Below are 23,631 nucleotides of genomic sequence, written 5' to 3' on the forward strand. Positions count from 1 at the left end.
TCTGGAATAATCTTCCCAGAAGGGTTTTCCTCCTTGCTTCTGTCAGTCAGCAGCTGGCTTATCACCAGGAACAGAAGGGATTATATCCCTTGTAAGCATTTTATCCTCTTATCTATGGATGTTCATTATCTGTCTATCACTCTCTGAATCCTCTGGAGCCCTTGCCCTCCGTGGTTGGTTTGTAGCACTGAGTTCCACCAGTCAGCCCCTTCTGCCCATTCAGATCTCAGTGTAATCAGAGCCAGGCTCCTCTCACAGTGAAGGATGAGCAGCAACGGTCACGAGGAGTAAGGAGAAATTTTGGCAAGATATGAAAATCCCAAGACTCTTTCTCGCTGCACAAAGCAGGGATAGGTGGGATGGGATGGGCACAAAAATATCCCAGGAGGATACCAAAGGATAAAACCTCATTCTTTAGTTTCTCCTCTTCTTCCTTCTTTAGCATTTCCCTTCTGAAGCACAACCAAACCCAGCCAGAGAGGAATACCAGAGCTTCCATGCTGCCTGAGCTAGAGCTCTGTGCAGGCTGGAACATGTCTGTAGCAGCTCCTTTCCAGCACCCCAGAGGTACCCCCACAAAACCACCAGTTTTACCCTTGTCTGAGATGTCTTTGCCTTAGAAAAAAAGTGCTGGTGTACCTTTCATCTTTAAGAACTGAATAAAACGGACCAAGATAAGAGTGAGGCTCTGGGTAGGTCTGGGCAGGATATGGCTCCAACCAAGCAGTTACAACCTAAATGTCATCATCTCCCATTGAGAAAACTGAGAGCGTTCATGACATCTTGTCCTCTCCAAGCACCCCATTGTTGGGTCTCTGGGGGCACACAAAGGGCCCAATGCCTGCTCTTGACCAAACACCCACACTGTGCTTTGCTGTGAGCACCAGGCACTCAGCAGACCTGGACGACCTGCTGCTCTCCAGATGTCTCTTTCCCATAGAAGGGTTTTACCACGGGTCCCTCTTGGCACTGCTACACCACTTCATCAGGGCTTGATGCTCTTCAGGGGGGTTTGTTTTTTGAGCAATTGGCTTTGCTCTAATTAAAAAAAAAAAAAAAAGAAAAAGAAAGAAAAAAAGAGGGGGGAGAGTGGGGAGGGGGAGAGAGAAAGCAAGAGAGAAAAGAAAAGAAAAGAAAAGCACATTTATTTGAAAAACTGCAGCCTGGCTTTCGTTGCTGGAGAAGAGCTCCGTCTCACACAATGGAGCCTGCCTTCTCCTTGTGTGAACTGTTCTCAGCTTGCTCAACAATAGAAGATCAAAACCCATGTAAGAAGTGATTTCTAAGTATCGGAGCATCTTAATGGGAAATTCTCTAGCAATTGCTTGGCTACTTTTATCTGCAATTAGACATTAAAATTCCAAACCAGAGTATTTTCCAGGTGAAAATGTAAAACACGACAAGGTCTTGTCATCTAGCTTTGCTGTTTCCCCCCGCCCCATGCACAGCATTTGCTTTTTTTTCCCCTTTTATCAGTCTGATCAGGGACCTGATGAGGAACACAAGCGAGAGAAATGCCCACGAAGGGCTGCAGGGAGAGATAATGGGAGGATCTCTGCACTCCAGCATTGCCTGCCTGGCCTCTTATTGACACAACCTCCAAGATACTCAAAGATAGCCTTGCTGCAAGTTACATTACCTTGAGATTTATTTCGGTGCCACGGAAAAGTGAGAGGGGTGATGGCAGGGGGAGGGGGAGCTGGAAATGTTGCTGTGGGTAGAGTGATTATAACCAGAATTTCTTTTTAATGCAAAAATCTTTAGCCCGACAAAGGATCCATCTCTGGGAGAGGTTTTTCACCATCTGATCTCCCACCCCTTTGCATCAGAGCACTGCGGAATGTACTTGGAAGAGTGGTGAGTTCGTTTTAACCGATAGCATTCAGCGCTTTTTACTGTGCTATTCATCCATATGACAAAGCTGAGAGGGGAGCCCATACTTCTTCCTGACTTTTTATTGCTTTTCAGCCCAGTGGGAACCGGTCGACATGAAAAAAAAGTGGTTTAACCGCAAAATATGTTTAAGCTGCTTTTTTTCTTTCTTCTTTTTTTTTTTTTTTTTTTTTTTGCGTGTCAGACAGGAGGAGGACGGGGAGGCGGAGCGGTGGCAAAACAGTCACAGCACAGCCATCAGAAAAACAAACCTGAAGTCAACCCAAACATCGGCGTGTGTGAGCCTGGAGGGTGGGAGATGGAGAGAAGTGATGGTGGCCTTCAAGTGCTGGGACCTCCGTGCCGTGTGACGGGAGATTAGATAGAGAATCACTGCTGCGTGGCTTAGCAGGAGCTGCAGGGAGGCTCTAAGAGAGGTTGGATAAAACCTCTGAGGTCTTCTCCAACCCCAACCCATCCCACCCTGCCCACTGGCCGCATCCCTCAGTGCCACATCTCCGTAGTTCTCAAACACTTCCATGGATGCTGACCCCACCAGACCTGGGCAGCTGTGCCAGTGCCCAACTGCTCTTTTGGAGAAGTGTTTCCCAATATCCAACCCAACCCTCTCTGGGCCAGAATGAAATACAATGTGATTTACTTTGGAAGTAATCTGTTTTTTTAATCTATATTCAAGCTCCTGCTTTTTCTAAATGAGAAATGAACCCTATGTTTAGCAGAACTATTGCTGAAGCACGTCACACCAGTAAGAAATAGTAGTGAAACAGTATTTACACAGCCCAAAATGTTCCTTTTTGTGTTGTTTTTTTTTCTTGAAGCTAACCCTGCTCATTGACCTGCAACACAAGCATTTAATTACCTCTCTGAAAAATCCACATTTTATCAAAGAAATAAGAAAAGATCATTTCTAATTTGGGAACGCTGCTCTGTGAAGCAAATGGAATTTTCTCAGCTCTCTGTCAGTGCATCCCTACGAGGCTGCAACATCATCTCTCCATGCCCCCATCCTCAGAAGTTGGGCTCACAGCAATGAGCTCCTTGCACCAAAATCTGCCCCTGGAAGAGATCAGCAGAGGCTCTCACAACATGCAGTGCTCCCAGCTCCAAACAGCACGACTTTTCTCCCCAGCTGCACGGGGTGCTGGAGAGTCTTTTAAGAGTTTCTTTTGCTCATAACCCCCTCTGATAAAGTGAACCTCTCCAGCTGAGCCCAGGCTGGCTTCAATCTCCCTTTTGCCAGATGAGCATTTTAACTCCTTCCCCACCAGGAACCCAGCCCAGCCCTCCCAATGAGCAGGTCAAGGGCTGTGGTTGGTGCTGCAGTTGCTGAGTTGGGCTCAAGGCACTTTGTATCAAAACCAAGAAATGATTGGGCTTCTGCCATTCCAACTCCTGTAATTCGCAGGCTGCTGCAACATAAGCTGAAGTTGCTAAGAGAAATACTCCTGCTCCAGCTGCACCAATGCCCATCTGGGTGGTGTAGCACTAATTCAGCTTCACCTACATCACCTGAGGTCCTCCCAAGGACTGCAGCACAGCCTGCTGCTGGATGGATGCTGTGGAGCGTGCTTCTCTATGGTCACAGTCCTCTGGCTGGCTGGTTGCTCTTGGCTCCAGAGATGGAATGCCAGCTGGGCAAGGATGGGACACTGGAGCAGCAATGACTGGGATGGGCTGCCCAGGGAAGTGGTGGAGTCACCATCCCTGGAGGTATTCAAAAATCGTGGAGATGTGGCACTGAGGGATGTGATCAGTGGAAGGAGGACAGCTGGACTGGAGGATCTTGGAGGTCTTTTCCAACCTTAATGATGCTACAGTTCTATGACTGCTGCCTGGTGCTCTGCAAAGGTGTTGGGAATTAATGTAGGGAATGAAGGTCTATCAGCACCACATGGATTCCTCCATCCTTAGGTGGTGAATGGGCAAGAGTCGACCTGCCAGGTCTGTAGGGAAGAACTGCTCACCCAGCTTAAACATGGTCAAAGCAAGCTGTGTAATGCGTGCTAGCTGGTGAGATGTCAGGTGAGCCTTCGTAGGAAAAATGAATGAGTGTCTTTGGAGAGGCTGGATGGTGGAAGAAATGGTCTCATCCAGCTTGACAGTCCACGAGCAGCTCCAGCTGAAAGTCTCACATGTTGAGTTTCTTTTTTGGCAAAAGACCAAGCGATCGTTCCCTGAAGCTGCCTGCAAAAGTGCTATAGGATTTAATGGGAATAGAGTTGATGGAGTTTCACAGAAAATTAACAGAGCTCATTGAATTTCATTCCAAAGCCCATCGAGTGCAACAGCAAGGGGTGATTTTCTGACAATCCCAAAGGGAATTACAGACTCCTCACAAAGGCTCTTGCTCCCAAACCTCCCATCCTGTGTCCTCTTTTCCCAAATCCCTCTTCCCCCTGGAGAGATCTCGAAACAAGAGGTCATGTCCCCAGAAGCCATCTCACTTCAGCTCTAGTTCAGCCATTCCCCACAACTCCTTCCTTTTTCTCGTTGGTCTTTGCTAAGTTTCATGGTGACTGCTTTCTTGAGGATGTGCCATTCTTCCTTCTTCTTCTCCATAGGTCACTGAAATAGGAAGTGATGCTGTTGCTTTGTCCTGGCTTCAGGACTTCGTAGGGACCAACAGTAAGTGCTGAAACAGGGACAGCACACATGGAAAAGCATTTTGACACAGCCTTGGTGCCAGAGATATTTGAATAACCAAAAAGGGGGCAGAACAGGCTATTTCTGACAGATAACTTTCTGATGTCTCCATGTCCATGCTGCTGTCTTCCAATAGCATCCAGGAGAGTTAAGAGAGCTCCTCCAAGGTCTTCAGCTGAGATTTATTATTGATTTGTTTATTTTCTACAAACAGCCATCAAAAAGCCTTTGGTTCTCATTAAAGCAGTGCTGTGGCAGCCAGGTTGGTGGGGAGGGGATGAGGTCAGGGCCAGGCTGGGCAGCACTGCTCAGTGTTCCATCCCAGAACTGCAGGAATCCAATTGGGGATATTACCCTGGGTGCATGTATGGAGAGAAGGGCTGCTCTGCTCTGAGTGACACTGGGTGCCCGTGGCTCTGACACCCATAAGCATTGCTCTCTGGCTAATGTTACTACAAAGCTGGCCAAGTACAGCAAGATCCTCCTGGGGTTCTTCATCCTTGTGGGGGAAAAATACCAACCCTCCCACCCCCAGGCTGCAGAACAACAGTAAACACAGAATAAATTGTTCAGAGATCTATTTTGGCTCAGCAACCTGCTCAGAAACTTTCTTCCTAATGCCTTCTCCCCAATGCAGGCAGCGCTGCTCCAGCCTGCTTCCTAATGACCAGCATTAGTTTGCATTAGATGGATTTGTGATGATTTCTTTCTGCCTGGCTGCTAAGCCTGCAAGCAATTCAAATGAAGTTTGCTCCCCGTGCCCCATCTGGCAGCAGCAGATCCCCCATTGCCATGTGCTGCCTTCTCAGCTGCTCTCCCTCTCGTGCATCTGACAGTGGCTGATCTGTCTGCATTTTGCAGGCCCACGATGCTGCACAGACACCTGCTGGGGCTCATTGCATCCCAGCCTCAGCCATTTTCCACAGCTCGTTCTTGGATGCACGATGGGGACTTGGTGGAAGTGGGCAGGGGAGGAGAAAATTGGTATTCAAGTGCTCTGCGCCGCGGCTGTTTGCAGCAGCAGGGAGCGACGGTGCTGCAGCTCCCTGCTGGAGTGGTACCTGCAGCAGGGGGGATGGAAGGGAAGATGTGGGGTCCCTGGGGGAATGAGGAGGGTGGGGTTGGAAGGAGAGCTCCAGCCCCAGACCTGGTCTCCACCTTTCCCATCCGGAGTGAGACAGAAGGGCTCGGAACGGTTCCTGCTTTTTGTTCGTGGGATGCCAACAGCAGAGCTATGGCAGCTCATCTCATTTCCCAAGCGGTTAACTTCATGTTGAAGATCTAACTCAGAAGCTGCTCTGTTCTGGACCTCTTTGCTCACAAGGGGGAATGCAGGGTTCATCCTGCCCACCCACCGAGGTGTCCTGTCACCACCAGGATCCTAACAGAGGTCCAGTGGCGCACAGTTCCAACCATCCTTTCTTTTTCTGGCAGTGGAAAGAAAGCCATGTGGGTGGGCTAGGAGAGAATTGACCTCGGCTTGGTGTCCCCACTGCCCCTGAGGCAACCCCCAGCTGCTGTCAGATCCATCTGATGGCCAAAGATGGCTGCAAAGAGGTGTCATAGCTTCCCATTTCCCTCCTCATCCTCAGTGCTGAGCTAACCACACTGCCAGGCACTGAGCAGTGGAGAACTGAGCCTGTTGTTTTTACAGTGAAAATGACTGAAAAGTGCCTGCTGGGTCACATAAACCTGTCAAAAGAACAGCCGGGGCTTTCTGCGAGAGGGATAATAGTTAAGGAACCTGAAATTCTGAGAAGAGGGGGTTATGAATCATCAGCAGTATTTACAGTGCAAGTCCCCATTCCTGATTTTTTCTACCTGTTTCTCTCTCCTTTCCAGGAGCAGGGGCAGACCCCAGGCAGGCAAATAAGCCGTGCCCAAAGCGTGGCTGTGGGGCTGCCCAGGGGGAGCAGAGGGGCCCTGGGACAGAGGAAGCTGCGATGTGGGGGAGGGAATAATGCAGGGATGGGGGGAAAGAGTGCAGCATTTTGTGCTGGGCGGGTGCCAGTTGGAAATGTAAGAGCAGATCAAACACAGGCGGGTTAATGAGAGTGCCGTTCCCTGGGCCTCTGCAAAGTGGGGAGAGCAGGGACAGGCTGGACGGCAGGCATTGAATGATATTCTGTAATTAGCTGGCAAATAGAATATGATATTTAGTGTAATTGCTCGGAAGAACGTCTCGCAGCCCCGCTGCATGCATTACGCGCTGAGCGCTGCATCCCAGCTGCCACAGCAACTTTGCTTCCCTTTGTTTCCCCTTGCCTGTCATTTCTAATCACATCGTTCCAAAATTTGATTGCATCATCTCTGAGATGTAGTTGCTAGGGTAACACCACACAGTCATTACATGCGTGAGACGAATGCGCAGCCCCCTCGGAGGACCAGGCATTTGGCCACCCCTGTGTGCCCTGATCCCTTTGGTTGTCCCTTTCCAACCAGATCTCACCGTGTAAAAGCTGGTGAGAGGCTGCCCAGGGAGCAGGAGCAACAGGGGAATGGTCACCCAAACGTCTGACAAAAAGACTCTGACAAATGCAGCAACTCAGCATGAGAAGTGGGACGGCCAACACAGCCATACTGGCTTGTAAAGCCCAGGGCTGCAGCAGTGACCACTGCACAACGTGCCCAGAGCAGAGCTCCCTGTGCACCTTCCCTTTGTGGAGGCAGTGGCAGAACAGGCACGTGAGCATCCATACATGTGGCACAGGTGTGAAACTGCTCTGTAAGCAGCAATGGTGAGCATTTGGGCAGGTGATAGCATAACAAATCCATCCCAACACAGGTGGTGGTAGTGGTGAGGACATCATGGAAGGGGTTTCAGCAAAGTCTGGTGCACAGTGCCCGTGCATCTGGTAGAGCATCCTGCAGCTCCAGCATCCCCTCTGCTGTGCAATTGGTCCCTGGGCTAGAAGGGGGCAACCAATATGGACACAGGTGCACGCTGACATCAAAAGCTTGCTCTCAGCATGCAGCTCATGGGTGGAGATATGAAGGGAGCATAATTGCTCCTGGGTACATCCTGTGTGCAGCAGGCTTTGCCTTCACCCCACTGCCCACCAGCATGGCTAATCCCTTCTCTTCCAGTGTGGGCTGCAGTCCTGCTCTGCACACCTCTGCCTTTCAGCATCCTCTCTGCACACAGCAAGGCCCATCTCTGCAGCAGAGCCAACTCCTTTCCTTTCCACCCCAATGCTGCCTGTAGAGCCAGGACAGCTGAGCTCCCAGCCCCCAACAGTGCGAGGCAGGGAGATGAAAGATATTGTTTTTCAGGTGGAATAGCTTCCAAAATGGTACATTTGCAGTCAAAGTGCTGTTTGGAATGCATATGAACCACTGCCTGCAGCAATAAGAAACAAAGACATTAAAGTTTAGATAGCAGTGTTTTTATTTTTAAGCAAATGAGTCAGTCTCCCCTCCAGCTCTGAGCAGGGGAGAGAGAAACTCGGGCACTGTGAGTTCAGCACGCCTTAACCCCACTGGGATCCTCCTGCAGGGAAAGTTCAGGCAGCCTGCTCAGTGTAATTGTGTCTGGAAAGGTATTTAAACCAAGGTTGCTGCTTTGATACTGCTGTGGTTGGGTGGATTTTTTGTTTGTTTCCCTGGATTTTTATTTATTTATTTATTTATGTTAAGAAGAGATGTGAGGACACTCATTGCTTTCCTTTCCCTTCTTTTCCTTTCCCTTTCCTTTTCCCTTTCCATTTCCTTTTCCATTTCCCTTTCCATTTCCCTTTCCATTTCCATTTCCCTTTCCATTTCCATTTCCCTCTCCTTTTCCCTTTCCCTTCCTCCTGTTGCCTTTCCCTCTCCTGCATCCCTTCCTGGGGAAGGCCAAGGAGCAGCCCGTTCCCCATTCCCTAACCTGAGGGCTGGATTGCAAGTTTTCCACCTGTTAATGAAGGAGTGACCCAGGGAGCCAGCCTGACACGTGCCAAGGTATTCTGCACCATGGCCCAGTCTGATCCTCAAGCAGTTTCTCTCTCCATCCCTCCTGTTTCCAAGGTTCCTATCCCTGTAGCATCTGCAAGATGAAGCATTGGGCTGTTCAGAAATGCCAATGCTCTTGTTGTCACCTTGGGCTGCAGGGCGAAAAAAAAAAACCAAACCTCAAATACGTGGAAAATTACAGAATTACAGTGTTGCCTCTATTTATTCCTTTTTCTGTGCCATATGGAAATTTATGTTAATATACAAATGAGAAATGGGCCCTGGAGCGCTGGTGAGTTCGCCAATGTGCCACCAGTGGTTGAAATGTTGGCTGTTCTGATGCTTTAGAAGACCAGAGTGAGAGAAACAAATTCTGTCTCCACAAGTTGTCCAGAGACATGGCTTCATTCTTTTTTTTTTTCAATGCAGTGCCTACTGTTCTCATGAACAAACATCCCAGAGTCCCTCGACTGCTCCAGAGAGAGCGGGATGCTCAGCCCCATCTCAGTCAGAAAACCAATATTGGCTCATTGTGTGCTTGGGTTTGAAGGTTTGAAACCACAGCTCAGGTTGGATATTAAGAAAATTTTCTTCTCAGAAAGAGTGGTGATGCAGTGGCACAGCTGCACAGGGAGTGATGGGGTCACTGTCCCTGGAGGTGCTCCAGAACCACGGGGATGTGATACTGAGGGATGCAGTCAGTGGGCATGGTGGGGATGGACTGGATGAGGTCTTTTCCAACCTTAATCATTTGTAATTCTATGTGTTCTTCAACGACACTGAGGTTGTGTGAAAACAGGGCTGGTGGCTGCAGGCAGGAGGGGAAGCCAAGGCACCAATGTGGGTTATGGCCACCTCGATCTGCTCCTTAAGGTATGAGGTGATAAAGCCTGTTGCTTTTGGAGCATCTGGGGAGATAGGAAATGTCACTGCAAGCTGTGTCCCTGTTATCTGAGATGAATGGAGCCGGACTGGACCAAAGGTTCACATACAAAGTGTCAGCTTTTGTGTGTTTTATACACATACAGACACGTATATAAAATAAACGTGTCTAACACACTCATATCCATTTAGCTACAAGAAGTGGTCACATCTTTCCCTCATTTTCTTTGTTTTCTTTTTCTAAGATTCAGCAGCCCTTTTTTTTTTTTTTTCAATTGCACAGGGAAATTGTTTTTGTTTTTGTTTTAATTATTTCTTAGCACAGCGCTGGGAGGAAAGCTGGGATCTGCAGAAAGCAGGGAGAAGTCTGAGCAAAGTTTTGGAATTAAAAAAAAAAAGCAAACTATTCCTTGTGAATCAAAGCTGGAAAAATCTCCCAGCTCTGCAATTTCTCTGCTTGTTAATAATTATTGGAAGTTCAAACCTCTTTGACATAAACATTACCGCATGTGCTTTGAACATTTATAATGCTTTATATGTGCTAAGTGTTATTATTATTTCAAAAGACTTATGTCTTGAGCAAATTGCCATTTGGATAATTGCATTCTGCTTTGCAAAATCCATCCTGCAGCTTCAGTGGAGTGTGGAATCTCCGCTGCTCCCCGGCCTGCACCAGTTTGCTGTGCTGTGGTGTGTGATTAAACATCTGCTCCTCACTCCCGCTGGGAGCAGGGATGCATTTCAGTGGAAAGGTCAGAGTTGGTGAGGTAATGCCACTCGATAGAGGTTCTTGCAGCAGGGAAAGCAAGAGAGGTGAGGCCATAGTTGATGGAGAAAGGATTTGCTTTTCCACGTGTGCTCACTGCTTTGGAAATACAGGCTAGTGTTGTGTAGAGCTAGCTAAGAGTTTCAGAAGAGCCCCTGGATTTAGCCTGCCCTCACACAACCTCACATTGCCTGTTTCCCCTATGGGAAGGGTTGTGAAGCTGTTTGACTGAGGGTACCCAGGGAGCTTGGACTCCTCTCTGATACCCAACTCTTCCCAATGAGGTCAGCAACGGGATGGCAGTAGGTAGGTTGCCCTGAAAGTAATGCCTCCCATTTATGGAGGAAAACGACAACCGATGCAAAGAGCACATTCTCAGCTGCAAAACACTCTTTTCCAACATAGTCACTGCATTAACTGTGCATTTTCACCAGCAAGAACAAGATGAACAAGAGCCTGCATGGCGTGCCCATCAAAATCTGCACCAGCTGAAGCGACCACTGTTTCACAGCTGCTATGGCAATGCTGCTGAAACAACACTGACCTCTCCCTGTGCCAACATCCACTGTTTGGTCTCCACCAGTGTTCAGTAAGAGTAAGTGAATATCAATGGGTGCCATTTTTTTCTGCACGGAGGAATTCAGTGACATGTCTTAGCTCCATCTGCACTGCTGCTTCCGACACCATTCCGTCACACAGCCCCTCTGCTGCCATCTGTCACACAGCAACAAAACAAAATAGGATATTGGTGGGGAGATCCAACCTCTACTGCCATCCCACCGACATCTGCCTGTGATATCATGGGGGCAACATCACAAAATAGGAGGCGTTACTTTTGGAGCAGCAGCACATCCGAGGGATGCTCTGAAGTGCCTGCAAGCCAGTGCAGCAGGTGGAAAAGCAGACAGCAAAGCTTCCATCAAGAAAGATTTCTCTCCCCGGGGTTATCTCACTTGTGGTATGAGTGGAAGCAGCACGTCCCCACTTCAGTCGGCAGCTCCTGGGAGGCGGCTGCTGCTCACTGAGTGCTGGGGGATCTTTTCCAGCACAAACCATGGGTGTTGCTCTGGTCTGTGCTGCGAACCCTCGGGTCCCAAACAGGGAGGAGAACGGTGTTGTTTTTGTGCTTTAGTTCTGAGTAGGCTGGGAGTGGGAGCAGGAGCAGGTAGGTGGGAAATGGAATTGGATGTTTGCTTTTTATTTTTACCATCGTCGCTTGGGTCCAGAGCTCTGGAGGAGAGATGAGATGCTGCTGATAAAAGCAGGAGAATTGGCCCTCAAGGACTCTGTGGTGGGGCAGGGCTAAGATGAGTCATCAGCCACGGCACTGAATAGGGATATTAACATACTTCTGACTAGCATGTGCTAGCATGAATGCAAACTAGAATGAGGCTGACAAACCTACGAGTCATTAAGCCTCCTGTGCTCCAATGCATTACCAGTCTGCATCACTCGAGAGCTCTGATGTGGCAGATTTCTTCTTCATATGCACAAGGTATTTGCAGACCAGCGTATCCAGCATGCTTTGGGAGAATATTTTGCAGAGCTAATTGACTCGCAGGCAATGAGCATTACTCCAGCTTGGATTGTTTTTTAGCTGGGGGTGACAGGCATTCATAACAGGGCTGTGGATGTGTCATAGAATCATAGAATCACTGAGGTTGGAAAAGACCTCTGAGATCACCTATCCCAACCATCCACCTGCCACCAATATCTTCCACTCGTGTCAGTGTGGGAGCACTCTGCACTGCAGTGAGCATCCAGCAGCACAGGGGTGTGCACCTGTGGAGCTGATCTGTGCGTCTGGACCTCTGTTGTTGTTACCCCAAGTGGGTGACCAGCCAGAAAAACACCCACAGCCCTCAGATACATCCCAGATGAAGTCCTCAGGTGGAAACAGGTGACAGATCTTGTCATTCCCTAACATAGGTCAGCACTATAATCAGCCCATCTTGGGGTGCAGGTTACCTGGTGCGCTTCTCAGCTGGTGGATGGCAATGAAAGCCTATGGAATCAGAGATAAATAGGGAAATATGCAAACAGATCCATGCTGAGGCATTGTCTGCTGAAACCTGGCTTGTAGGGCCTTGTTCTGAACATGCTTCTTCCACAGTTTATGCCTGCAACTAAGAATTCAATTTCTCTGCTTTTAACCACAAACTCGTGTTTGTTTTTCTTTCTGAAAGTGTGTGAAACAAAGCAGAAAATGATTATAGAAAAAACCAAGGGGAAGGGTGGAGAAGCCTGCTGGCACGGAAGGAAAATCTTCATTTTCCTACCTGTGCTTTTGCTCTCCGTTCTGTGGGGCTAACAGTCCTTCCTGTTCAGCTCAGCATTTTTGGGGATAGGAAGTGCCAACTCACTATACTCACTATACACAGCAAAACCTGCTATTTTATACCTTACTGCCAGCATGGATCTTAATCAACCAGAAAAACTCAAAATGACAAACAAACAAGAGACAGCTTTGCTATCTGAGGTTCATTAGCTCCCAGTGACCTTTGAAATCTGCAAGAAACCAGAGAGAAATGTTTAGAAAATGGGAGGGCTTTCAAGGCGCTTCGCCTGTAATTTCCTCCCGTTCTGCAGTTCTCCCTCATAATGAGTGGCATCTCTTGATTGGTTTCCCAAGGTTTGCATTCGTGTGAGCAAACGTGGAGCTCTGACTCCCCAGGTATAAGGTGAGACTGGGATGCATCCCACAAGGGGGAAGGCAACAAGAGGAACAGAGGTGGCAGATGGACCTCTTCGTGGAGCCCTGTCATTTTCAGCTCTGAATTTTGCCATCTGCTCCAGCCAGAGCAATGACCAGAGGAGCATTGCTGGAGTGGAAGGGGCTGTTATAAATGTGAGTAAAACCAATGGAGGCCTGTATGTGTGCTTTTCTGTTGGGACCACAGCTGAGGAGCCACTGATCGTAGGCAGAGAACAGAGGAAGGCGGACGGAGCGTCAGCAAGAGATGAAACGTTCACAGCAGTCAGAAGAAGGGGCCCTAAGGGTGTTTTACTGATGTGTTTTAGTGGAGAAAAAATAAAAAGATGTTTTCAAAGAAGAGCTATAAGAGGTCACACATGTATTTACAAGACTGTAGTCCACCCTGGCAACCTCTGTGAACTCCTTCCACTGAAGAAAGAAAACGAAGAACTTCTGAAAAGAGAGAGAAGCTGGGAGATGGGAGCACAGCCTGGAGAATGGAAACTCCCTTTCCTCATCCCTGTCCTCTCAACCTGAAAGTAGCCCCTGCTGACATCAGTGGGAGCTACTGGGAGTTACTGGGACCCAGTGAGGATGGAACCCATCGCCCTCATGGCACAGAGATCCCCTGGCAGCACAGAAGAAGAGGAGCCCAAGGATGAAGAGTGATGAAGCTGGAAAAGGTCCCCATTGCCCAGGAGCAGCTGGGAAGGATAATTTGCCATCTGTGCTAAGTGGTCTCACCCCAGTGCTGTCGGTCACAGCAGAATGCAGAATTGCAAAGAGACCTCATTTTTATTTTGGGGAGGGGAGGTGAGGGAGGGGGAGAAACCATCTGTGGAAGGGCAATGGGCCAGTGTGTGGCCTTGGAGAGTCACATCCAGAGGACTTGAGGCCGGAATGCACCCGTGACACTGTGCAGCAGAGATGCTGAGAGCAGCATGTGGCCCAGGGCGTGCAGGGCCAGCAGGCACAGGCTGGTGGTGGAAGGGTTTGCAAAGTGGATCAGACTTCTGTTGAGTTAGGTGCTGTCTCAGATTTGTGCTGGATGGGGTCTCAGGGAACGGACTCCATTGCACGTTCATCCATCACTGACGTTTGTACAGGCTCTCTTGAATACTCAGTGGATAATTACTTTCAGTTCGGGTAACTCAAACAGGGAGAATAAAGTGGAATCTGCTTTCAGAGTCACTTGGATGTCTTTGTGATGTGACACTCTTTAAAGTTGCCCGTAAATTCCTGCAGAAAGCCCTACTGGTCTTTAATTTTTAGGTCCACCATTCAGTGCCTCCCCTCATTAACCTCCCAGCCTGGACAAGCAGTGAGCAGAGAATCTTACAGCCTGAAGTCATACACTGCAGAGCACTGGGGGCAGAATCCTGGATGGGATGTGCCACCTTTTTCTCCCTGCAATCTGACAGCACTGCAGTCCTATAACAAACCAGAGGGGAAACCAAGAAGGGTTGGTAGGCTCCTTCTCTCCCGGACTGTTAATTCAAATCTGGCTCTAGGCCATTAGTGTTTTCACACTATTACCTTCTAATGGCTTCTTGCTCTTGGCTCAGCTCTGCCTTGGCGAGTCGCAGCTGTGTGCATTGTCAGCTGTCGCCTCCCAGTTAGCCTCTTGCTGGGAATCTCAGTCAAGATAATGTCTTGTGTCCGTGTTATGAAAATAGCCTGTGTGTAGCAGCTGCTGTTAAATGCTGCTCCTTCCAGCACTCACCCAACAGGTGTTAGGAGCTGTGCTCCTACGGCCATGGATGGGATCAGCTGTTCCAGCAGAAGGTGTGCTTGTCATCATCCATACCTTCTCACTGTGCTCTCTGGGTCACACAGAGCTGCTGATGGACCTCTGGCAGTTTTTGGTAACGGAGCTGTATCTTTCAGTTCAAATGCTGGAGGACTGCAATGCAGATGCTTGCAATGTGTTGGCGTTCCACCTGGAGCTACAGTTTTGTCTCTGAAATTCGTACTCTTCTAAATGGGAAGGAGCACAGTGCTACGTTTTCACTCTACTTCAAACAGGCATGAATGCAGGGAAATCCCATGGCCCCTTAGACCAGAAGGCAAACTATATTGCTCCTTTGGCCTTAGGACCCATGTTTCCATGGGGAGAGCTAAACATTTCCTACCATAACCCAACCATTTCCAGAACCCTCTGCATGAGAATGGATAAGCATCGGTGGTGATGGAATGATGGCTGAACTTGATGTTCTCAGTGGCCTTTCCAACCTTAATGGTTCTATGATCCTATGGCCAGTGTTTAGACAGAGCTCAGTAGTTTTAGGGCGTATCTGCAGGACATGTGGATTATGGCTCAGCCCTGCTGTCTCCTTTCTGTGCTTATTCTGAGGATAACACAGGAGGTTTCTATGCGCAGGCCCAGATAACTGGCATGAAATACATTTAAAATTCAAAAACTAAATTGGAAAAAAATAACCCCTAAGAGTTCCATGGAAAATCAATTACCCAGCATGCAAGGGTGATGCTGAGAACACTGCTCCACAAAAAGGGCAAAATTCCTCGCAATTTTTATCTATTCTTCCTGCAATTTCCCTCCCAATTCTATTGATATTTTAAGAGGCAGATGAATTTCTTTCTCTAGTTTTAGATATACTTATTAGGACAGGAGGGTGGAGACACCAAGAGAGAAAAACCCATTCAAAAGAATGTATCTAAGGTGATATTACTATGTGAATTACTCATTATATTTTGTTTAGAGCCATTGTTGGCTGGAATGGCTTTGAGACTGAATTGTGCTGCAGAGTCCAAGCTGATTTTACACACTTTCATAACCAGGGATTGAATTAGAACTGGAGAAAAGTAAAGTCTGGATGGAGGAGGGGAACCAGCTGGTGATGTGGGGCTCTGTAAATAATTACTTTCTATGCAGAAGCTTTAATCAGACAGATTAGGAACCCACATTAAAAAGCATTCTTTACACTATTAAGCAAAACTGACTCAATGCATGCACCTCTGGCCAGCTGTGGGGAGAGTGAGGTCATCTTGCTGTCCTCAGTCACATCATTTGTGGTGGAAAAGCTTCACAAGTGTTTGCTGTACAGCTGCTGGAAGCACTGACTCTCCCCTGCTTTCAGCCAGTGCTGCTCCGAGATGGGCTTGAAGCTGTGAGGGAGGAGCAGACAGCTCATCTCCTCACTTCCATGCCCTGATGTCCTTCTGGAGCTGCAGTGATGGACCAAAGAGTTGTGGCATCTCCACCAACACCTCGCTTTCCTCTGACCAGGGCAGTATGAGTGAGATGAGAATGCTTAAAGCTGCTTTGCATCAACATTTGTGTCTTCATTCTGCTGTTCCTTGCTGCAGGGTTCCTTGCTTGGGTTTTTGCCTTTGCTCCCTTCTGCATTAAAGGCAGTATCTCTCTCTTCCTCTGCATTGGCCTCAAGATCAGCTGTACCTTAGTGGCTGCAGAACAGGGTGCTGCCAGCCCAGGGTGGAGGTTTGCTGTATGATCCCACATGGGGTGGCCATGGGGAGCTGCCATCTGAGAGAAAGCAAAAGGGAGGATATTTCCTACCTCCCCTTCCCTAAATCATCTCTCATCTGAATAAAGTGAGGGAATTAGAAGGGGATTATCTACCAACAGGAGAGGTGTAATTCATTTCTGCCACTGTCCGCATGTCAGGTTTGATTTTAATTTCAGATAATGTCAAGGTTAGATTAAAGCCCTATCATCTAGGTGGGAAAAGAGACCCATCCTTCCCACCCATCTCACTGAGCCAGCGGGACGGTGACTCCCAGAACTCCCTCCTCTCCCTTTGCATGCATTTATGTGTTTCTAAGGCTTCTGCATGGGGGTTTAGGACATTCCACCAAACCCAGGACATCCCACCCAATGTAGGACTTTCCACCCAATGAAAGAAATCCCCCACTCCACATAAGTCAACCCACCTAATGAAGGACATCCAGCCCAATGTAGGATAGCCCACTCAAGGTAGGTCATCCCAATCAACTAAAGGACATCCCACCCAACGTAGGACATTCCCCCAGTGCTGGCCCTGGGCAGAAGAGCCCCCCTGTCCTCCATGTGTCACCCACTCCCAGGATGCTCACATGGTGCCAGCGTGCTTCATCTATGGACAAGGAAGAGGGCTGGGACGCACAGACAGATGTAATTCATGGATACGTGGGAGATGAGGGATGGTGGAAACACCATATGTAGAGGGCACTGCTGTGCCTGGTCCACAAGTCTCCCTTGTGAGACCTCTGCAGAGTAAGGAAGGGTTATTGACTTGATTCTTCTGGAATCATACAGGAATTAGGAAATTAGCATTTGCAGGTCTATGCTTTGGTTTCTTTTCCTGTTAAAGTAGTCTACCAAAGTGGAGCCTTTGTGCTGCAAAAAGATGCTCTCACATGCACTGAGATCTCAGGCCATGAGGAGTGGAAGTGCCTGTCTGTCTTCTTCCCTAAGCGAATGCAGACAAAGTAGTTCCTGCTTCTGCTCATCCAACATTTAAAGCAAAGTGCTTCTGACAAACAAGGGGGAAGGTGGACTATATTAAAAATAAAGAAATCTCTTGAGATCTGATCAAGCACTGATAACTCCTTCTCGCTTGTACGAGGATTTTGTTCTATTTCTCAGTTATTGCAGAAGGCGGTGATGAAGAAATGCTGCTCTGATACTGACACAATGCCACCGAGCTGTGTGTATGCATGGGGATGGGTGATGCTGATGTTTATCATGACAATTAATGTGCTAGTGAGCTCTTTTCATTACAACTGTATTGAATCGGAGACAGAGTCAATCCAAGCAACCAGCTGGGTTTTCCCATTGAAAAAAAATATATATATTGGAAATGTGATTTAAAAAATAATAAAAAAATAAAAGGATGGGCCTGGTGCTCAGTGTGTCCCTTCAGCCCTTTGTTCACTCTCTCCATCGTTCTCAGCTGAGATTCAGCTCTGTTTCATCCTGCCCAGCTGGTGTGAGATTTGCACACCCTGCTGCAGGACTGCAGAGAAACTTGGAATCCAACTCTACTTTTTTTCTGTGCTCACTGTGCTCAGCCCTTGCTTCTGCTTGGCTCTGTCCCCCCCCACCCCCCAGAGAAGCAAGTGTGCTGTTGTGGGAGCAGAAAGTCCAGCCTGCCCTGCAGGCAGGGGATGTGGATTGTCTCTGCAGGGGATGAGATCTGTGCTTCCAAGCTATGCATAAATCCAAGATTTTAGGGATTATCAAGGTCTGACATGCCAGGGAGACCTAAAGCCTGGATTTGGGAACAGCAGGGGGTGGTTGCTGGATGCTTCACTGCTCTGGAGAAATGCTGGGTCTGCTTAGGGTGGCACTGCCTGTGTTCATGGACAGCAGTGGGTCCAAGCTTACAGTAAATCTCTACAAAGTCTTAGGTTCTGTGTGTGAATGTGCATATGGACAGATTCCTGCCATATCCCAACTCACACAGCAATGAGTGACACCACACTGCTCAGTGCCGGAGTCCACCTGGATACATACCTTCAAGCTGAGGTCCTGTGATGTGGGCCATGGGGATACAGCAGTCAGAAGGCACTGATGGGCATCCCAGGAACATCTGGCCATGAGCTGAACGTGGGTCGGGTGCCGGGGACACAACCTGGGCAAGGAGGAGAGCTCAGTATGGATTAGTTCAGTAATGAGGAAAACCCGCTGTGGGACAATGCCACATTTCTCATTTTCGGTGTTTGGAAAAATCCCTTGCGTGCCAAAAATCTAACAGTTCTCAGAGAACAAAAATGAACAAAACTGTTCTGTCTCATGAGCAAATCATACGGGAGAAACTGAGGCATGGCCAAGCACCCAACCCCCCCCCAGCCTCCACCATCATCAACTGGCACAGCTGCGAGAGCAGCGATACACACAGCAGCACTGGGAAATGTTCCTATTGATCGGAAATGAATAATTATCACCCAGTCCCTGTTCCAGGGCCTCGCGGTGAGCGGAAGAGCGGAAGCACTGAGCGGGATTAATAACTACTTTTCATTACTTTTAATGCAAACTATTGATTTTAAAGTGTTGTAGGGTATGACAGTTTATTACAATAAGACAATAAAACAGACTATATGAAATAATTGAGAATAATCTCTTCCCTTTTCCTGCACGACGCGAGGACATTATGTTCTGTGCATGCGGAGACATTTATGGCAAACTCTATCCAGCAATGGCAGCTTAAGCACTCTATAAAACAGCACTTTGGAGCTGGAGTATTATAAATAATAGGCAATAAAACTGGTAAATGGGGCTTTAATTTGATTTCATTATGTCACCGAATGACAGGAAGGAGGGGCAGAGCAGTGCGGGGATGCAGAGCGTGCGGCTCCGGGAACGCTGGATGCAGGGATTGGTGCCAGCAGGATGGGCTGTGCCAAACCCAGCCCAGGAGTGAACTCCATCCTCCTTTTGCACACTTGCTGCCCCAAACTGGCCACCATCCAGCAGCCAAGATGGAGGAGCTGCACTGTCATCACTTCCCAGCAGGAATGCCCATGGTAGGCACCTGGGCAGGGCTGAGGTTGGTACATAGATGGGTCCTTCCCTCTCCCACAGGTCCTATTGTAATGGATCCCAGAAGTGCCAGAAAGCTCTGGGAGAGAAAAGGTGAAGTTCACCCTGTGCCTGGAGTGTGAAATGAGGTGGGTCAGGATCTCCATGTCCCAGCAGGATCACACTCAGTTGCTGTATGCTGGCCTAACTGATGTGAAATTGGAGAGGACTGGAGAAGAGTGAAGGGCCATTGCCTTGCAAAAGAGCAGGCTTGGGTCTGGCCCTAGATCTGGATCTCAAAGAAAAGCAGCCCTCCATGCCACACATGGAGGATTGGTCCAGACCCACCTGCAGCAGCCGCAGATCCCTGCACAGATCATTATTATTTCTCATCATTATTGTTGTGAAGATTTTTGGTAGGCAGAAAAAAAATGGGTCAGTGGCACATCTTCACTTTGTTGTCTGTTCCAAAAACTCAGCTCTCCTCATACTCCTATGTAGAGTCTCAGTGTCCCTGGGGCTTTTCCAGCCTCTTGCCTAAGCATACAATCAGGCAGGGCTGTGTCGCAGGGAGGAGATTACGCACACAGTAGAGCAGAGGAACCCCACTGGAGCCATTCCAACCTCTTAGGATCTGCCCTCTACCCAAAATAAACAGCACTGGGGAAAATGCTGCACAAACTTGTCTGCACGTGCTGTGTCAGCAGGGAGGAAGCAGGGACTGTGGGTTCTTCTGGTCCCACATCAGGATTTCCATCATCACCCACAGCACTGCTCATGAAAAATAACCATTTGGATTCATTTGAGCACTGTGAGAGCTGGTGATAATGAAATGCCCCTCACAGACCCTTCTTTGGCTTATTTTATTTTGCTTGTTTTCTTTTTGTACCCAAAGAAGGGTTTCAGTGGGGTATGGGCCTCTCTTCACACCCTTTGGACTCATTAGTAAGTCTTCCAGGAACAGAAGTGCGAGATGCTCTGACCACACAAATCCCTGCACACACAACTGCGTAGACTTTATTTCAATGCAAGGATAAATTGGTTTTGACTTATGACGGGAAGTTGCTATTTAAGCCCAGAAATAGCTTTCCACACCTTTTTGCTAGTGCAGCTCTGAGGGTGCACCCAGAGGAAAATGAGAAGTCATCTGTAATCGTATGGTTAACGAGAGATATTGATTAAGGAAGAGAGTGGGGATAGGAGAGGGCTGAGCAAAAACCCAGAGAGGGCTTTTGCCAACTGGAAGGTAAGGCAAAAAGAGAGGACTTAGCAGGAGATGCTGCCAGAATCTCTATTTGAGAACCAGGCTGTGAAGGCAGTGAGAAGCAGGTGTGATGTTGTCCTGCCTGCCTCAGGAAGAACTTGGGGATGGAAAGCTGGGGCGGTGCGGAGGAAGGGATGGTTCTGCGTTTAATGCCTCTCCCCTGGCTCCAGGCCACCCAGGCTGAACACTCACAGTTTGCACTGAAGTGCTGGAGAATTGAAAGGGCCCGAGGCTGTGCTGGCTGGTCCCTGGCATCTTGCATTTCAAATGCCTTCAGAAAGATGGATTTGATGCTTCCTCTTTTATTTATTATATTTAAAGCAGCTTTGCCAGGGGGGAGCCCAAGAGAAGACGCAGCTTATTGTCCTGGGGATCCAAGGAGCTGGGCTGCACGCAGAGCAGGAGGCAGCACCCCACAACACATGCAACAGTCTGTGCTCCTGGGGGGCAGAGAGGGCCAGGGGAAGGTGGGGACCACCTGGCTCAGCAGCACTGAGTTGTTTGCTGAGCTCTCCTCCTGACCGTTGGGCAGTTATTATCGATGCCACACAGCTGTAAACATTCTCTCTGCAGCTGGGACCCAGGAGCAGAGAGTGCGGCTCAGCTGAGTGTGTTATTGGATTAGCAGCTGATTAGAGCTGTTAAGAGTCCACTCTTGAATAATCAACATGGTGCTTTTTGGCTGCTGTGTAGCGGTGGGAGGAGGAAGGAGGCAGAGCAGCTTGGCTGACTGCTGTTGATTTACAGCTGAGCCCTGGCCTGATAGTCAGCAAACCCTGTTCAGAGGGGAGATGTGGTTTCCAGCTTCCCAAGGACCACTGGTGGGATTTGGAGCTGCAAGGGGACCTCCTATTTCCCTGACTCATGTTTCAGGCTATGGATTTTCTTCCAGAAGAGTTGAAATCTGCACTATCTCAATCATGTGGGAAGATCACTGTGCAGCCTGTGGTCCATCATGAGCCAGGGTAAATACATTGTGCACTGCAGAACGTGGCTGTCTGTTTGTGGCACTGAGAAGGAAAGTCAAGTGGAGAATGCCCAGTCTGTAGGGAGACCATAGAATCACAGAATCATTAATGTTGGAAAGACCAGTAAGATCATCAAGTCCAAGCGTTAACCCATGCCTGTGACTGGTCTAGACCATGCCACACAACGTGATGTCTACTCTTATGAGTAGGAGAATCCCTCTACTGGGCTAATGTAGTGGGTGGAGATGTGGGTGCATTGATGTCCTGCTGCTTGCAAAATTAACCTGCTGGACAAGGTAAAGAGCACTCTTCTGGTGATACGAATAGCAGTGAGATCAAAAGCTTGCCAGGAGTTTGCAATGGTATATTTCAGTGGAATCCTATTGAGGCAAGGCAAGACAGAAGCCTAAGGATGAAGACAAGTTGGCAAAATGAGATTAGGAGCACTTCATGTGAAGAAGACACAGCATTCCCTTTACTTTGCCTCTCCTTTGTGCTGATACCCAGCAGCGGTGTGCCTGCTGGTATCTCTTTTCCCTCATTATGATTTTCCAGGTTGATTTGACTTGTTGTTCAGCCACAATTTCCCATGGAGAAGCTTCCTACAGCCGCCTTGCGGTAGGAGTCATCCTGCTCTGCTTTGATGTGTGTATTTGCTCCCTGAGTTGAGTCCTTCTGGTGCTCTCTGGTCTGGAGAGCACAATTCACCAACAACCTTATGGATGATGTTTTTCCCTTCAGGCATAGTTCTCTGGTTTCCACTGATATCAGTGGCATGGCAACTGTGTGAGTGTGGGGAGAATTTGATATTACAAGGAATAATGAATCACAAGCGTATCACATGTGGCCTGATATTCAAGGGCACTGAGTGATAAGGGCCAAGGAGATCCCTTCTTCATGCTTTTTCTCTCCCTGTGTGTCTGAGATCAGTATTCTCCTTTCAAAGACCTCTAGGGGTCACAGTTGGATTGTACAACAGGTTGTGGTCCCATCCTTGGGATAGGAAATCAGAGCACACACTGCCCATCTCCTGCCAAACCAACATCCAGAAAGCCACTAGGATGCCAACTGCCCACAGCCCATGGTCATCAACCCCACTCGGAAGTGGGTTCCAACCCCTCCTCTGCCTCTTTCTGCCACTGAGATCCAGATGATTGTCATAGGATGTAGTTCATAACTTCAACACAGTGAATCCAAATGTATTCCAGACTGGAAAAGCCAGAAATGCACAGAAAGAGTGTGAGAAACAAAGATTTTATCAAGACAGTGCCATCTAGGAGGAGGAGGAAGAGAAGAAGTTAGATAATGTGATTTATACATACAAGACGCAATCAAGGGCAGAGACAGGGACCTATCACAAAACGCTCATGCTGAAGATTTCCACTTGTGCCCAAGCTTCTTGCTCATGTAAATAGCGATGATCCATTAAGGTTGATGCAAATGGGCTTTGTTTCCTCTTTGTCTAACCTGATCTAACTCAAAACCAGGCAGCGCAAACCTCAAAAAGCAAAATCCAGGTGACACAGATTGAAGAACTTTAGGATATAGGCAGCATTCCAGTGAAGTGAAATGGATGAGGCAGCTTTTCAAAATCTGACCTGGTTTTCTTTGAGATCGTTACTCATCTCTGCAGCTCACATATGGGCTGTGTATGCCCATCTTGGCCCCCAGGTTCAGCAGAGCCCCCATTGAGAAGTCACAGGAGACATACAGGACCAGAGAGCAGTGGGCTCGATGGAAGATCCCTGCCTGGATGGATTCATCATCCCCATGTGAAAGCAGTTCTCTCAGCAGGGTTTTCTGCCAAAACTCTACCATTCTTGTCCTTCTTCCTTCCACTAGGCAACAGAAAGTCTTCAGATGAACCCAAACCATTTCTGTCATGAGTAGCAGCCTAGAAACAGCATCACCTATCTTCATTTTGTGAGGTCCCTGCAGATGCTCGCCTACAGGAACATCCCAGTTGCTGTCAGAGGTTCCCCCATACTGGCACTGCACCACAATGCAGGATCTGGCCCTGATGCTCAGCAAGATGGAGCCCTTCCATTACGAGGTAATTAAACTGCCTGTAATTATGCTCTTGACAGTGAAATAAAGGTGGTAAATCAT

The 23,631-nt window shown here is 48.3% G+C and overlaps 1 long non-coding RNA gene across 1 annotated transcript in view; it reads right to left on the minus strand.

Moving 5' to 3' along the window:
- Positions 1-15,659: 15,659 nt before the first annotated feature.
- Positions 15,660-23,631, minus strand: part of LOC149915449 (uncharacterized) — a 36,837-nt gene continuing 28,865 nt past the window's right edge. The window contains exons 3-4 of the long non-coding RNA XR_016458760.1: positions 18,286-18,403; positions 15,660-16,314 (exon numbers count right to left, since the gene is read on the minus strand). This is a non-coding gene — a long non-coding RNA (uncharacterized LOC149915449). The remainder of the gene's footprint in view (positions 16,315-18,285; positions 18,404-23,631) is intronic.

The sequence above is a fragment of the Phasianus colchicus genome, chromosome 19 (genome assembly GCF_987193195.1).
Source record: "Phasianus colchicus chromosome 19, bPhaCol1.hap1.1, whole genome shotgun sequence".
Classification (NCBI taxonomy): domain Eukaryota; kingdom Metazoa; phylum Chordata; class Aves; order Galliformes; family Phasianidae; genus Phasianus; species Phasianus colchicus.